We start from the raw sequence: 15800 nt of genomic DNA on the forward strand, positions 1-15800 counted from the left end.
CTATAAGTTACATGTAACATCAAAGGGAAATAAGCTACTTTTAAAGAGCACTTTTATCAATATAATTTTCCACATGCAGTCATAAGCATAAAATTGTGTAAGTTTATACAGGGTCTAGTTTGGCTACATGTTAAAACTCCCACTTTATGCAGATCAAAGTTGATATCAATTTAGGAGATGAATTGCATGTTTTAGTGGTGGTTACTGCTTTCAAGTGGAGTTGCTTCCCGGTCACTTAGCTGTCCTCTCCTTGCTTTGGCACAAGATGAGATTGCATTGGCCAAAAGAGGTGGATTCAGCTAGTTGCAAGAGTAGAAAAGGGGGAATTAAAAAATCGGAGAGCAAGCCGTGCTTACAGGTGTTGCCTGTTGTTATGGGAGATGTGATGTTCCAGTAATTCATCAGTTTCACGCTGTGGCCTGGATAGACAAGTGGGGCCAAATTAAAGGGAAGGCAGGAGGCTAGAAAAACACCATTTCTTTATAGAAATTTTCAAAAGAGGGAAAAAAATTAATTGTATTCACTTTCCTACTTCCACAGAAACAAAGAAACCCAACTACTTCAGTGCAGTACATTTTTCCTAAAAGGTACAAGGTGGATGAGAATGCCTGCAGCACAGCATTTATCAATAACCCTACTGCACCTATGTGTACATAATGGACAGAAAAACATTGGGTAACTCAACACTTCAATTACAGGCTTCCAAGTGTATTTTTATGCAATGCCCATTGCCATGGCATCTGCCTGCTGTCACAGAAGCTTAGACGATGTGGAAGTAATCTCAGTGGCAGACCTCGACCAGTCTGGGTTTAGAAGGTCTGTGATAATCATTACCCAAAGGCCTTTTTAAATAGACATCCTATGCATTGTGCCCTAAGCTCTCCAGAGACTCCTTCCTGCTTCTCCACTTAACCCAGGGCAGTTAACAAGGAATGAGTTCCAATTGGTGCCTTTAAGCAGTGAATGACTTTACTAAAATGATGAAACACCTTAAATACCCAAACAATACTTTTTAAAAGTCCATTTCTTCCTCTTGTTTCCATTTCATAAGCAGGCATTTTAATCCAGCCACATATCAATATTTACATAGAAACCCTAGCTTTCTGTTTAGATCCCTGCCAGTGTTGGAGCTGTTTTCTTTTTTTTTTAAATGCTAATAAAGTCAAGTTAGACTGCATTAGTGTTATAGTGAATGTTCTGTTACATACTGTATGCTGCTAAATATTGGATATTTCAATACTTCATAAAAAGAGGGAAAAGACTGATGTTTCTGTATGTCCTATACCCTCTGCACAGGGTTCTGTCATCAGAGTTTTCCTGATTTGCAGAGTAGTAGGAAGCTTGAAATTTCATCATTTTGTGTCCTACGGTAAAATAAAAACAGAATAACTCGATTTCCTTTCACTAGAAAGGTTGGGCAAGATAACATAAGCCCTCTTTAGTGACCTGCAAATAGATATGTAGCCCAAAATAAATATTTGGGACACTGAGAAGCAGCTGGAGGAAAAAAATTTAGAATCTCAACTTTAACTATAGCTTCATTATCAATCATACTGTAATACATACATCTGTGTAAAAGGCACAATATTATATTTAAATAATGACATGGTGGTAGAGGAAGTGATTAATCCAGGGAGGGTTATAGATGATGATAAAAAAGCTAATGGTTTTGGTGGCTTTACCTATACATGGGAAGAAATTATTTCTTCCCCTCCAATTTTACATAATGAATGGACTGATTTCTAATTAAATTTTAGAATATTAGTACTGGATATTGTTAAACATCATAGAATAGCTGGGGTAAGAGACTGGAATTTACACCTGCTGTGCCATCAACACCTTTGCCACTTTTCAATCACTGTTTCAAAAATATTGCTGTTTGGTTAGATTGCATAGCACCACATTGTTATATTCAAAGGGTAATTAAACTTTTGTTATGATGAGTCCTGAAGAAGGCTGGTTTGGTGGATGTCAGCTGTGCTGATAGGAGTGTATTAGCCTTTAGGGAAATTAATTCAAGAAACCCTTTAGCTAACTGCTTCTAAATGTTGACCATTTTTCATGCTATGGGGATGCAGGGCAATAGACAGGGCCCTATGAAATTCGCGGCCATGAAAAACATGTCACGGATCATGAAAGCTGGTCTCCCCCCTGTGAAATCTGGTCTTTTGTTTGCTTTTTACCCTATGCTATACAGATTTCAGGGGGAACACCAGCATTTCTCAAATTGGGGGTTCTGCCCAAAAGGGAGTTGCAGAGGGGATCTCAAGGTTATTTTAGGGGGTTGTGGTATTGCCACCCTTGCTTCTGCCTTCAGAGTTGGGTGGTCAGAGAGTAGTGGCTGCTGACTGAGGGCCCAGCTCTGCAGGCAGCAGCACAAAAGTAAGGGTGGTAATACCATACCATGCCATCCTTACATCTGTGCTGCTGCTGGTGGTGACTCTGCCTTCACAGCTGGGCTCACGGCCATCAGCTGCTACTCTTCAGCTGCCCAGCTCTGAAGACAGCACCACTGCCAGCAGCAGCACAGAAGTGAGGGTAGCTGTACCGCAACACCCCCTGTGCTCTGTGCCCAGCACCCCTTAGGAATATGTGTTTTTGCAATATCAGCCCTGTGCTTGCCAAATTCTATGAGCAGGGCCTGCCTCTTGCTCACAACCTGAATTTGCTTCATATCTGCAAAGTTTTGGCCACTACTTTAGTTCAGGCCTCAACACCCAAGCCATTCTTTTTAGGTGACAAAGGTGAGGAACTGTCATAGACTGAGGTGTCGATAGAGGAGGTGTGGGAATAAATTGATAAATTAAACAGTAATAAGCCATTAGGACCAGATAGTGTTCACCCAAGAATTCTGAAGGAACTCAGATAAGAAATTGCAGAACTACTAACTGTGGTATGTTACCTATTGCTTAAATCAGCCTCTGTACCAGCTGACTGGAGGATACCTATTGTAACACTGATTTAAAAAAAAAAGGTTCCAGAGGCAATCCTAGCAATTACAGGCTTGTAAGCCTAACTTCAGTACCAGGCAAATTGATTGATTGAAATTACAATAAAGACCAAAATTATCAGATACCTAGATGAATACAATTTGTTGGGGAAAAGTCAACACAGCTTTTATAAAGGGAAATCATGCCTCACTAGTCTATTAGAATGTTTTGAAGGGGTTAACAAGTGCGTGGACAAGGGAGATACAGTTGATATACTATACTTGGACTTTCAGAAAGCCTTTAACAAGCTCCCTCACCAAAGGCTCTTAAGCAAACTAAGCAGCTATGGGATAAGAGGGAAGGTACTCTTGTAACTGGTTAAAAGATAGGAAACAAAGGATAGGAATAAATGGTCAGTTTTCATAATGGAAATAGTAGGATCCTTCAATGTGTATTCACAAATGATCTGGAAAAAGGGGTGAACGATGAGGGGCAAAGTTTGCAGACAATACAAAATTACTCAAGATAGTGAAGTCCAAAGCTGACCTTGAAGAATAACAAAGGGATCTCACAAAACAGGGTGACTGGGCACCAGACTGGCAGATAAAATTCAATATTGGTATATGCAAAGAAATGCATATTGCAAAACATAATCCCAGCTATTTATACAAAATGAGGGGGTCTGAATTAGCTGTTACCACTTATTGCGGATAGTTCTCTGAAAATATCTGCTCAATGTGCAGTGACAGTCAAAAAAGCTAACAATGTCAGGAACCATTAGTAAAGGGATAGATAATAAGACAGAAAATATAATTCCACTATATAAATCCATGGTACACCCACACCTTGAATACTGCATGTAGTTCTGGTCACCCCATCTCAAAAAAGATATTAAAATTGGAAAAAGTACAGAGAAGAGCAACAAAAATGATGAAGGGTATGGAACAGCTAACATCTGAGGATAGATGTAAATGACTAGGACTGTTCAGTTTAAAAAAATATGACTAAATGGAGATATGATAGAGGTCTTTAATATCATGCATATTATGGAGAAAGTAAATAGGTGTTGTTTACCCTTTCACATAGCACAAGGACCAGGTGTCACCCAATGAAAATAATAGCAGTACATTATAAATGAAGATAAGGAAGTATGCCACACAATGCACAGTCAAGCTGTGAAACTTGTTGCCAGGGGATGTTTTGAAGGTCAAAAGTATTATGGAGGTCAAAAAAATAATTAAATAATATAATAAGTCCATGCTCAAAGTGTCCCTAAACCTCTGGATCACTCAATTATTGCCTTGTTCAGTTCATTTCCTCTGAAGCATCTGGTACAGACCACTGTCAACAGGATACTGAGCTAGATGGACCATTGATCTGACGAAGCATGGCCATTCTTATGTTCTAGAGCAGTGATACTCAAAAGCATCCTGATTGGTTAATAATGAAATCACAGTTTTTAAATTAGGGCTGTCAAGCAATTAAAAAAATTGTGATTAATCGCACAATTAATCATGCTTTTAAACAACCATAGAATACCATTTATTTAAATATTTTGGGATGTTTTCTACATTTTCAAATGTATTGATTTCAATTACAACACAGAATACAAAGTGTGCAGTGTGATGTGACCATTAAAAAAGCTAATACAGTCTTGGGATGCATTAGGCGAGGTATTTCTAGTAGGGATAAGGAGGTGCTAGTCCCGTTATATAAGGCATTGGTAAGACCTCATTTGGAGTATTGTGTGCAGTTTTGGTCTCCCATGTTTAAGAAGGATGAATTCAAACTGGAACGGGTACAAAGAAGGGCCACTAGAATGATCAGAGGAATGGAAAGCCTGTCGTATGAAAGGAGACTTGAGGAGCTCGGTTTGTTTTCCTTAACCAAAAGAAGGATAAGAGGAGATATGATTGCACTCTTTAAATATATTAGAGGGATAAATACCAGGGAAGGAGAGGAATTATTTCAGCTCAGTACTAATGTGGCCATGAGGACAAACGGATATAAATTGTCAGTCAGGAAATTTAGGCTTGAAATTAGACGAAGGTTTCTAACCATCAGAGGAGTGCAATTCTGGAACAGCCTTCCGAAGGAAACAGTGGGGCGAAGGACCTCCATGACTTTAAAATTAAGCTAGATAAGTTTATGGAGGAGATAGTATGATAGGATAACGGGCTTAGTCAATAGGTCAATTAAGTGCCACACTGGTAATTAGTACAATGGGTCAATGATAGGATATTGTTAGCCTTTTTCCAGAAGGTATGGCTGGAGAGTCTTGCCCGCATGCTCGGGGTTCAGCTGACCGCCATATTTGGGGTCGGGAAGGAATTTTCCTCCAGGGTAGATTGGCAGTGGCCCTGGAGGTTTTTCACCTTCCTCCGAAGCATGGGGCAGGGGTCGCTTGCTTAAGGAGTGGGTGGATCGGCTTATGTGGCCTGCATCTTGCAGGAGGTCAGACTAGATGATCATAATGGTCCCTTCTGATCTTGAATTTTATGATTCTATGATTCTATACTTTATATTTATTTTTAATTAGACTATTTGCACTGTAATAAAATAAATAGTATTTTTCAATTAACCTAATACAAGTACTGTAGTGCAATCTCTTTATCATGAAAGTTGAACTTACAAATATAGAATTATGTACAAAAAACCCCTGCATTCAAAAATAAAACAATGTAAAACTTTAGAGTGTACAAGTCCACTCAGTCCTAATTCTTGTTCAGCCAATTGCTCAGGCAAAGTTTGTTTACATTTGGAGAAGATACTGCTGCCTGCTTCTTGTTTACAATGTCACCTGAAAGTGAGAACAGGCATTTGCATGGCACTATTGTAGCCAGTGTTGCAAGACATTTATATGTCAGATGTGCTAAAGATTCATACATCCCTTGATGCTTGAACCACCATTCCAGAGGACTTGTGTCCATGCTGCTGGTTCTGCTCGGTAACAATCCAAAGTAGTGCAGACTGACACATGTTCATGTTCATTATCTGAGTCAGATGCCACAAACAGAAGGTTGATTTTTCTTTTTTGGTGGTTTGGGTTCTGTAGTTTCCACATTGGAGTGTTGCTCTTTTAAGATTTCTGAAAGCATGCTCCTCACCTCATCCCTGTCAGATTTTGGAAGGCACTTCAGATTCTTAAATCTTGGGTTGAGTGCTGTAGCTATCTTTAGAAATTTCACATTGATACCTTCTTTGTGTTTTGTCAAATCTGCTATGAAAGTGTTCTTGAAACGAATAACATGTGCTGGGTCATCATCCGAGACTGTTATAACATGAAATATATGGCAGAATGCGGGTAAAACAGAACTGGAGACATACAGTTTTCCCTCAAGGAGTTTAGTCACAAATTTAATTAATGCATCATTTTTTTAACAAGCGTCATCAGCATGGAAGCATGTCCTCTGTAACAATGGCCGAATCATGAAGAGGCATATGAATCTTTAGCACATCTGGCATGTAACTATCTTGTGATGCCAGCTACAACAGTGCCATGTGAACGCACTTACTTTCAGGTGACATTGTAATTAAGAAGTGGGCAGCATTATTTTCTGCAAATGTAAACAAACATGTTTTTCTTAGTGATTGGCTGAACAAGAAGTAGGACTGAGTGGACTTGTAGGCGCTAACGTTTTACATTGTTTTGTTTTGGAGTGCAGTTATGTAACAAAAAATACATTGTAAGTTGCACTTTTATGATAAAGAGATTGCACTATGGCACTAAGAGGTGAATTGAAAAATACTGTTTCTTTTGTTAATTTGTGCAAATATCTTTTGTTTATTTGTAAAAAAAATAATATAAAGTGATTACTGTACATTTTGTATTCTGTGTTATAATTGAAATCGATATATTTGAAAATGTAGAAAAACATCCAAAATTATTTAATAAATTTCAATTGGTATTCTATTGTTTAACAGTGCAATTAATCACGACTAATTTTTTTGATTAATCACAGTTAACTCACGTGATTAACTCAACAGCCCTAGTTTTAATATCATGTGCTGCAAAGAGCCACAGAAGAAACATAAAAGAGCCACTTGTGGCTTTTGAGCCTCAGTATGAGTAAAAAAATTAGGAAATTTAGCATGTGAAATAAATGAGACTGGGCCCAGGGCAGTAACTTGATAAACTATTGGGCATTTGCTCACTGCTATGGCAACTACAGTATAAGGTTATGCCAGGATTTCATCAAGGACTGAAAGGTGAAATGCTAGGCCCAGGCTTGCAGCTCTCTTACTCGCGTGAGGTGTCCCATTGACTCCCAAGGGGATTATTTCTGGGCGGGCTGCAAAATGAAGACTCTAACCAGTCAGATGGGATTCTTGAAGGGCATTTTACAGCTGTTTAACAATCATTCAGATCTAATTTTACATCCATTTGTTTTATCTCCTAAAACAGCTTTTGTCAAATTGTCCATTCCAGTCATTCTTGGCTAATTGCTTCTGCCATTTAAACAAGTACTCCAGAGCCTTTGTAAACAAAACAAGACTTTAATTAGTATCTTGTTTTTCTGTTCAATTCCATGATCTTTCTCCAAGGAATGATTCTGTAGGAAATAGTATTTTATTATGCAGGGTCATGGTTGGGTAAGGAATATTAACTACACCAGTGATAAAGCTCTGTGCTTGGTAATTATTTGTTGAGCCCAGTTATGACAGCAAGAATGTCTAGGGTATTAAAAGAGGTGAAACGTTCCTGTGATAAAGAAATGGAACTGATTTGTGCTGAATAGGCATATGTTCATGGGAATTATGTGAGGAAATTGTTGTGCTCTGTGATAAGGATATCATAGAGGATCTTGGTCTTAAATCTGAGTAATTATAGAGTAGCTTTGAACTGGGGATCAGATAAAATAGTCATACCTCTTTTCATCTGGAGGAAAGAATATGATTACTGTAAAGTAAAAACAGAATATTCTTTGATACTTGATAAAGAACTAAATCGGTTGAAAGATTAAATTACCTCTGCAAGAAACCAGAACACTATGTTTCAGTATGATGAAACTATGCCAAAATGGAATAAACTATGTCAAGGCAAATAACCCTTAAAGGAATACACTGGTGAGGCTGTGGCTACACTTCAAAGCGCAGCGCTTTGAAGCGCTAAGTGTAGTCAAAGCGCCAGCGCTGGGAGAGAGCTCTCCCAGCGCTGTCCGTACTCCACCTCCCTGTGGGGATAACGGATAGCGGGGAGCCGCGCTTCCAGCGCTGGGGCTTTGACCACACTGGCGCTTTGCAGCGCCGCAATTTGCAGCGCTGGAGAGGGTGTGTTTTCACACCCTGCTGCAGCGCTGCAAATTTGTAAGTGTAGCCAAGCCCTGAGAAATGCTATATTCTGTTACACTAATGCAATACAATAATTTGCCTTGTTACAGAACTAGTCCTGTAAAGCTTTTTATTCGCCAGATCTTATTCAACAAATCGGTTACACTTTTTGTTTTAAATGAATAAATGTTTAAATGTATAAGTAGCACAATGTCTCTGTTAGGACACTAGTGTCAAAATTTTATGCTCCTTTAGTTTAGGTATACAACTGAGGGTATGGCTACACTTACGGTTTGCAGCGCTGGTCATCCAGCTGTGTAGGAGCAGTGCTGGTGTGTGGCCACATTTGCAGCATTAGCAGCGCTGCTGGGAGTGATGCATTATGGGCAGCTATCCCAGCATTCAAGTGGTGTATTCAAAAGAGGGGGGTGGAGTGGGGTCTAGTGTGACAGGGAGCGGGGGGAGAGAGAGAGGGGATTTTTGGAGCCAACACTGTGTGTTTAGCTTCCTGCCTTGAAAAATCAGAACATGTTTCCGACCCCTTAGTCTTAACTCTTAATTGCAAACAGCCTGCAGCCAACAGGACTCCCCGCTGTTTCATTCACTCCCTGCCTGCAATCTCATTTGATTGTTTACAGCCAGGTACAGATGATCACAGCAAACAGGAGCTCTGTTTGTTTTTTAGATAAGCGGCAACAGCAACGGCAACGGAGCTCTGCACGGAGCTCGTTCACAACAAAACAAAGAGAGGCTGCATAACAAAACAAAGAGAGTAATTTATAAAAGCATTCTGGGATACATCCTTATACCCTGGAGGCCAATCATAGCGCTGGTGTGTGGCCACACTTGATGACCAGCGCTGCAGCACCAGCGCTGCAATCCTTATTCCCCGTGCTGAGTGAGGTGTACGGCCAGCGCTGCAGCCAGGGAGTTGCAGCGCTAGAAGTGCCCTGCAGGTGTGGCCACTTACTAATTGCAGCGCTGGTGGAGGCTTTCCAGCGCTGCAACTCGCCAGTGTAGCCATACCCTGAGTGCATGTAAGAGATAAATGCTAGAGCAGAGCTGTCTCCATCTTTTTTGCCCCAAGCGGCAAAGCGGGGGAAAAAAAAAGAAAAAGCTGATCGGTGGCACTTTGGCAGCAGCTCAATCGTGCCACTTCATTCTTCTGTGGCAATTCGGTGATGGATCCTTCACTCCCTCTCTTCCTCTTCGGCCGAAGACCTGGACGTGCCGCCCCCTTCCATTGGCCGCCCCAAGTACCTGCTTCCTTCTCTGGTACCTGGTTCCCTGGCTAGAAGACCAACCATGATAAACATTTGGAAAATACCCCAGTCAATAATATTAATGGTCTTCATGTAAAAGCAGGGCATGTATTTAACGTTATCATTTCTTTGTGATGTGTATACGGTATTCATATGATCCTATAGATTTGTCATGGTGACCTATAGAAAACACTGAAAGCATGTTTAAGAGAGGTTGTACTAAGCATACAGTGTTTTAAGAAGATGATAAACTGCTTTGAGCAAGATCTCATCCTCTAGGGAAATACCACCAAAGGATGACTGTCCTCATTAACCCTCAAGCAGTAAGCTCTCTGAAGGGGAAGCTCTGTTTGTAAAGCACTGTCTACATTATGGCATTTGACACATCATTAATAGCAATGACTTCCCATACATAAAATTTGTAAAACAACAATATGTTAATGTTTGTTCAAAGAACAAAAGCTGAACTTTCTGGTGTAGCACAGTGTTTGGTCTATGGCTAATCTTCAGAATAGCTACAAATCTTAGACCTTAGTCCATCCCGTGCTTTGCTGCACATTGGGCAACCCACATTTGCCATACTTGCCTGTCAACTACCCTTCTCTCCAAATCTTCCCATTTCATGTTGAGGTGCTTGATGTCGTTCAGAACTGTTTGTTTCAATGTTATTTGCGGTCTTCCTCTTTTACTTCTTGCATTTTCTGGCTTCCATTCAAGGGCGGTATTTGGTAAGTGTTCTTTTTCCATTCTCAGCCCATGTCCCAGCCACTGATGTCTTCTGTTGTTGACTATTTGTGAGAGAGTACCTTGTCTAGTCATTTTTCTGACTTCTTCATTCATCTTCCTATCTCTATGTTATTCCCAATATTCTTCTCAGACATTTGTGATGAAATGCATCCAGTTTTTGCGTATCTTTCTTGTTAAGTTGCCATGTCTCATTTCTATATGTTGTGATGGCAATAACAATGCTTTGTACATGTTCAGTTTTGTTTTGAGGGAGATGTTTTTGAGTTGCCAGATGTTTCTGAGTCTTCCAAATGCAGCATTTGCCTTCCTGATTCTTCTTCAAGTGCAATGATAATTGAGTCTGGGAAAACTTAGATCTGGCACAGCTGGTTTGCAGATATTTTTTTAAAAAATGTGGATATTCCTTCATTTTCATTGTAATGTAAAAGTGCTAATGGCAGTTTTTTCTGTCAAATGTAGATTCCTGACCTTGTCATGATGACAAGAAAGTTATCATTGGGTGTGTACATACCTGCCAGGCAATATTACATGGAGAATAAGCTTGTGAGTCTCCAGGTTTCATAAACACTTCTTAAACGGGCTGTCACCACATAGTGGTGTCTGTATTATCTCAGCTGATTCAATATTGGGACTGATGACAACCAGGGTCATCAGCATAACTATTTAATCCTGGCAAGATGAGGCAAAGGAAGAAGATAAGAAAGAAGCAGGGTCACTGGTGAAGATAACCAAGATGGAGCTCAGTTACTGCTATAAAAAGAAGCCAGCTAAATAATGTGCAGATCTTGCAATGAGTCCCACATCATATTCAGTCTTTTTTGGTATTTTACTTGCACAAGCAGCCTTTTAAATAAAGTGAATTATATCCTTTGCTGCCATTCATGAGAACCATTCATGCCATCTAGTTATAGCCTCACTCCATAAAATAAAAGTGTACTTAAATCTAAAATGATTAATACTATAAATCCTAGTGCAGCAGGACAGTGCCTTGTCTAGTCATTTTTCTGACTTCTTCATTCATCTTCCTATCTCTATGTTATTCCAAATACAAACATTTGTGATGAAATGGGATGAAGTTATACGTATCTTTCTTTAATACCATGTCTCATTTCTACAATGGTGCAAAGGGGACTTGTAAATAAGAATCAGACCCCTTTTTTTTTTTACACTTGATACTTTGTTTTGAGTGAACAGATAACATAAGAGTGTGAAAATTAAAGAATTTCTGGCAAACAAGGGAATCCTAATGTTAGTGAATACTTGGAAGTCACCCAACATGTAAAAAAAAAAACTGAAATAACTTCAATCAACACTGCTTTGTGAAGCCAGCAAATTATTTCTGAAATTGTGCAAATGCGTATTCACTTAGATATTCCAGTGTCAATCACCATTTTAAAAGGGTGACAATGGGAGATGGGTCATATCATGTTGCAATCAGTATCGGGATTAAAAAAAAAAGTAATTATCTTTTAAGGGATTTTCAACATCTCTCTCTGTCGCAGGTATTTCTAAGACACTTATTACCTTGGTTTCTAAACAGAAAGTGTGACCATTGACACTTTTAGAGTCTGATCTTCCAAGAGTCAGAGAACCACCTGAGAGGCGGTAAGCACCCTCAACTCCAACTGAGTCCTGTTTGGCCTCAGCTGGTGTGGAGAAGACTTAGCATGTCCTCTACCCACCTTCCCCAGGAGACTCTTGGCCTGTATGTTCATCTTCCTTTGGAAACTTGGTCTTCAGGTTCCACAGGGAGATGCACACACAATAGATAGAATGCAGTGAATTATACACAGCAAACAATTTAAGTCCTCAGAATAGAGTATAAGTGGACCTTAAGTGGTGGATAGGCCTAGTGCTGGCCTGCTGCACAAGGATATATTTCACCCTCATTGAATTTAGCCCCATCCTGTCTGTACTTTACTGACAAACATGCTTAGAAGCTTATAAATATCTTATTCAAATGAATGGCAAATGCAAACATACTGTAACCGATGGATTCCTTGCAAAATATACACTGTTGCTGCTACAGTCATAGAGATTAAGGCCAGAAGAAACCAGTAGATCATCTAGTGTGACCTCCTATATATCAGAGGCCACCAACACCATCTGGCGTCCGTGCACTAAACCCAACTCTGAGTATTTGCTATTCATGCAAATCAGCTAAGTCACATGGTATTTTTTTTACACCCTGTGATTGGCTGATGCCCAATCCCACACATAACTTGCAAAACAGCTGTACAAACACTTCCGGCACAAACACTTGCACAACACATTGTCACAGCTGACATGTTCATTTACTGTGAAAATTCTTGCAAACAAACTGGCTCATATAAATGTTAGTGGAAAGGGAATGGAGTAGGTCACAAATACCACTGGAGTGAACTTATGGTTTTGAGTCAAACAAACATGTACTTTTGCAGCATTTGTCCAGCTCTGCACAAAGTAATTGTAGCTCTTGGCTAACATTTTCAGAGAAGCACCATAGCTTTCCTTAGTTGTATAGTGCGCATGCACTCATTAATTAACAGAATTGTTTTCAAATACACATCAGATCTCTGCTGAGGCTATTGCATCATTCTGTAAAAGGTGACTGTCCGTTCTGAAATCCTTCTGCAGCTACCTCACAGGAATATGTTCTTAAGTCCAATGTAGTGCAATGGCAGCCACTGCTTGGATCCTTCAGCTGAAAGATGGAACCACTGCTCAATAAAATGTACAACTCTGCCCTTTCTTCCATGTTTTTCCTTATGTATGGAACATGCTCCCTGAACTAATCTGTAAGGCCATGGCCATCTCCTCCTTCAAATACCTCCTCAAGACTAATTTCTACTTTGATGTCTACAAGAAATTCCCAACTATTATTGGCTAGATTTAGCGCTAGTGGGGGAAATTGACAATTGTCCTTGATTTCTTATATTGTGAGCTGTTTGGGCCTGGAACTGTCTTATATTTAGAAAGCACTTACCACATTGTAGGCCTGATTCACCACTAAGTTATTCCAGGTTTACAGTGGCGTAATTCTATTGATTTCCATTCTGTGTACCACTAATATTAGTATTTATGGTTTAGAATATGGCAGCCCGTGAGGTACTGCTGTAATCCAAATAATAAATAATCATGTGAATAGGCAGCAATGGGAAAGTGAATCTAAAGAAGGTACACGTATTTTACTATGATTTAATTTTCCTGGATGGGGCAATGTGTTGATAATGCTACCACTGCACACAGCATTTATTTTCAGGACTTCCCCTTCAAAGCCCTAGCAGAGACAAAATGTCTCTGCAGTTCAGTAGGAGGCAGAGCCCCTCGGCTGTGGTGCAGCAGCAATAGTTGAGATGGAGCAGCAGATGGAAAGAGAATCTAAAGGAAAAGAAAAAAAAAACCAGCCTTAAATGACAAGGTTCCTGAAAGTCCTCTGATCTCACCTACACTGACTTCTGAGTCTTCAGCTCAACCACGTGAGTGCCCTCAGGTATGTGTCACATGCCCTTGCTTGGCTGAGCCGATAGATGAGAGGAGCCCACATGCTAATGCCTCTGGCCCGCAAGCCACAAAAGGAAATAAGGAGATAAAGAAGTGAAGATTTTATTGCTCTTTCTTTGCTGGTGATTGTAAAAATTAATGGCCAGATTTGTTATTTATACATCCATTTCATTTACAATTTCTGGTAACTGCTAGTGGTGCTTTCATAAAAAATACACTTGGTTTTGGGTCTCAGCACATGATCTGTTTTCAAAGGCTCTTGCAAGCTAATTGTAACAAGCACATACTTTAGGTGAACTGGTGTGTCATTTACATAATTCAGTGTGTTTATTTTAAAACAATACAGTACCCAGAAGTATCAAGTCCTTTTTAGCTTCTAATGGAATAGAGCTGCATAGTTTAAAACAAAATCCTATCTATGGCTACATCTACACTTGGAACTGGGGCCATGGAGATCTGGGTAGGTTTGTACTGAGGGCAGCTAGCCTGTGATGCCACTGCCTGTGCTACTATGTCTATACTACTATTTTTAGTGCAGTTAAAAAAAAATAATTGGAGATATACCAGTCTCCTAGAACTGGAAGGGATCTTGAAAGGTCATTGAGTCCAGCCCCCTGCCTTCACTAGAAGGACCAATTTTTGCCCCAGATCCCTAAGTGGCCTCCTCAAGGATTGAGCTCACAGCCCTGGGTTTAGTAGGCCAATGCTCAAACCACTGAGCTATCCCTCCCTCCATGAGAGCTAGCACAAGTATGTCTACTTGAGCTTGGAATCACACCCCCACTCCAAGTGTAGACATAGCCTATGGGAAAGGAATTGCTGGTCTCAGCCCAGTTCCTAATGGACAGTTGCAAAAACAACCATTACAGTAGGCACACATTGGCATGCTAGTTGGCATTCTTAGAGGATAGGACATGGTTTGAATGGACATAGAAATTTTTTTGTCCAAGCAAATTATTTCTATGGTGGAAAGATAGAAAAATTCCCCCGTCTAAACCATCTTTTGTGCTGTCTCTACACAGTCAATAACTATCAGGCCAGTTTTCAGAGGGATAGCCGTGTTAGTCTGTATCAGCAAAAACAATGAGGAATCCTTGTGGCACCTTAGAGACTAACAAATTTATTTGGGCATAAGCTTTCGTGGGCTTAAGTGAATCCATTTGTAGACTCATCTGTTTGCATTATAATTTAAAAATATTATGATGCACAGTTTACAACACCCTACAGCTTCAAGATCTTTTCATGTCTTTGCCCTTTCTTCCATGTCCTTCTTGGAATTTCAAACATAAATAAAGGGCCCTCCAAGTCAGGGATGTGAGTGCCATTGATTTATGTGTGTAAATGCAGGCACTCAAGTTTGAATGTAATGGTCTCACGTCTCATATAGCTGTTCAGTGAACAGAAAACATCACCCTGTCAGTAAGGGATGACTCTGATGTTCGAGACAACATGCTGTCATAAACATACAGCTAAGGGTATCATAAAATCCCTCTTTATCCTGTAAAGGGTTAATTCCTCTTTTACCTACAAAGGGTTAAGAAGCTCAGATAACCTGGGGGCACCTGACCAAAAGGACCAATAAGGGGAGACAATACTTTTAAATCTGTGGGGGAAGGTTTTTTTGTCTGTGTCTCTCGGAGCTAGCCAGGAAACAGGACAGGGGAAAATACATTTCCCTAGCTATATCTGAAGTAAGCATCTAGTCTTGCAGAAATAGTAAGTAATAGCAGAAAAGAAATGCGTTAGATTACCTTTTGTTTTAGCTTGTGAATTTTCCCTTTGCTAAGAGGGAGGTTTATCCCTGTTTTTGTAACTTTAAAGTTTTGCCTAGAGGGGAAATCCTCTGTGTTTTTGAGTCTTTTGTTAATCTGTAAAGTACTTACCATCCTGATTTTACAGAGGAGATTCTTTTACCTTTTCTTTAATTAAAATTCTTCTTTTAAGAACCTGATTGATTTTTACATTATTCTTAAGATCCAAGGGTTTGAGTCTGTGTTCACCTGTACCAATTGGTGAGGATGGGGGGTGTAGGGGCTTGGGAGGATATTTGGGGAAGGTAGGGCTCCAAGTGACCCTCCCTGAATGTTTGGTTAAATCACTTGGCGGT

This window comes from Mauremys reevesii, linkage group 5 (genome assembly GCF_016161935.1).
Source record: "Mauremys reevesii isolate NIE-2019 linkage group 5, ASM1616193v1, whole genome shotgun sequence".
Classification (NCBI taxonomy): Eukaryota; Metazoa; Chordata; order Testudines; family Geoemydidae; genus Mauremys; species Mauremys reevesii.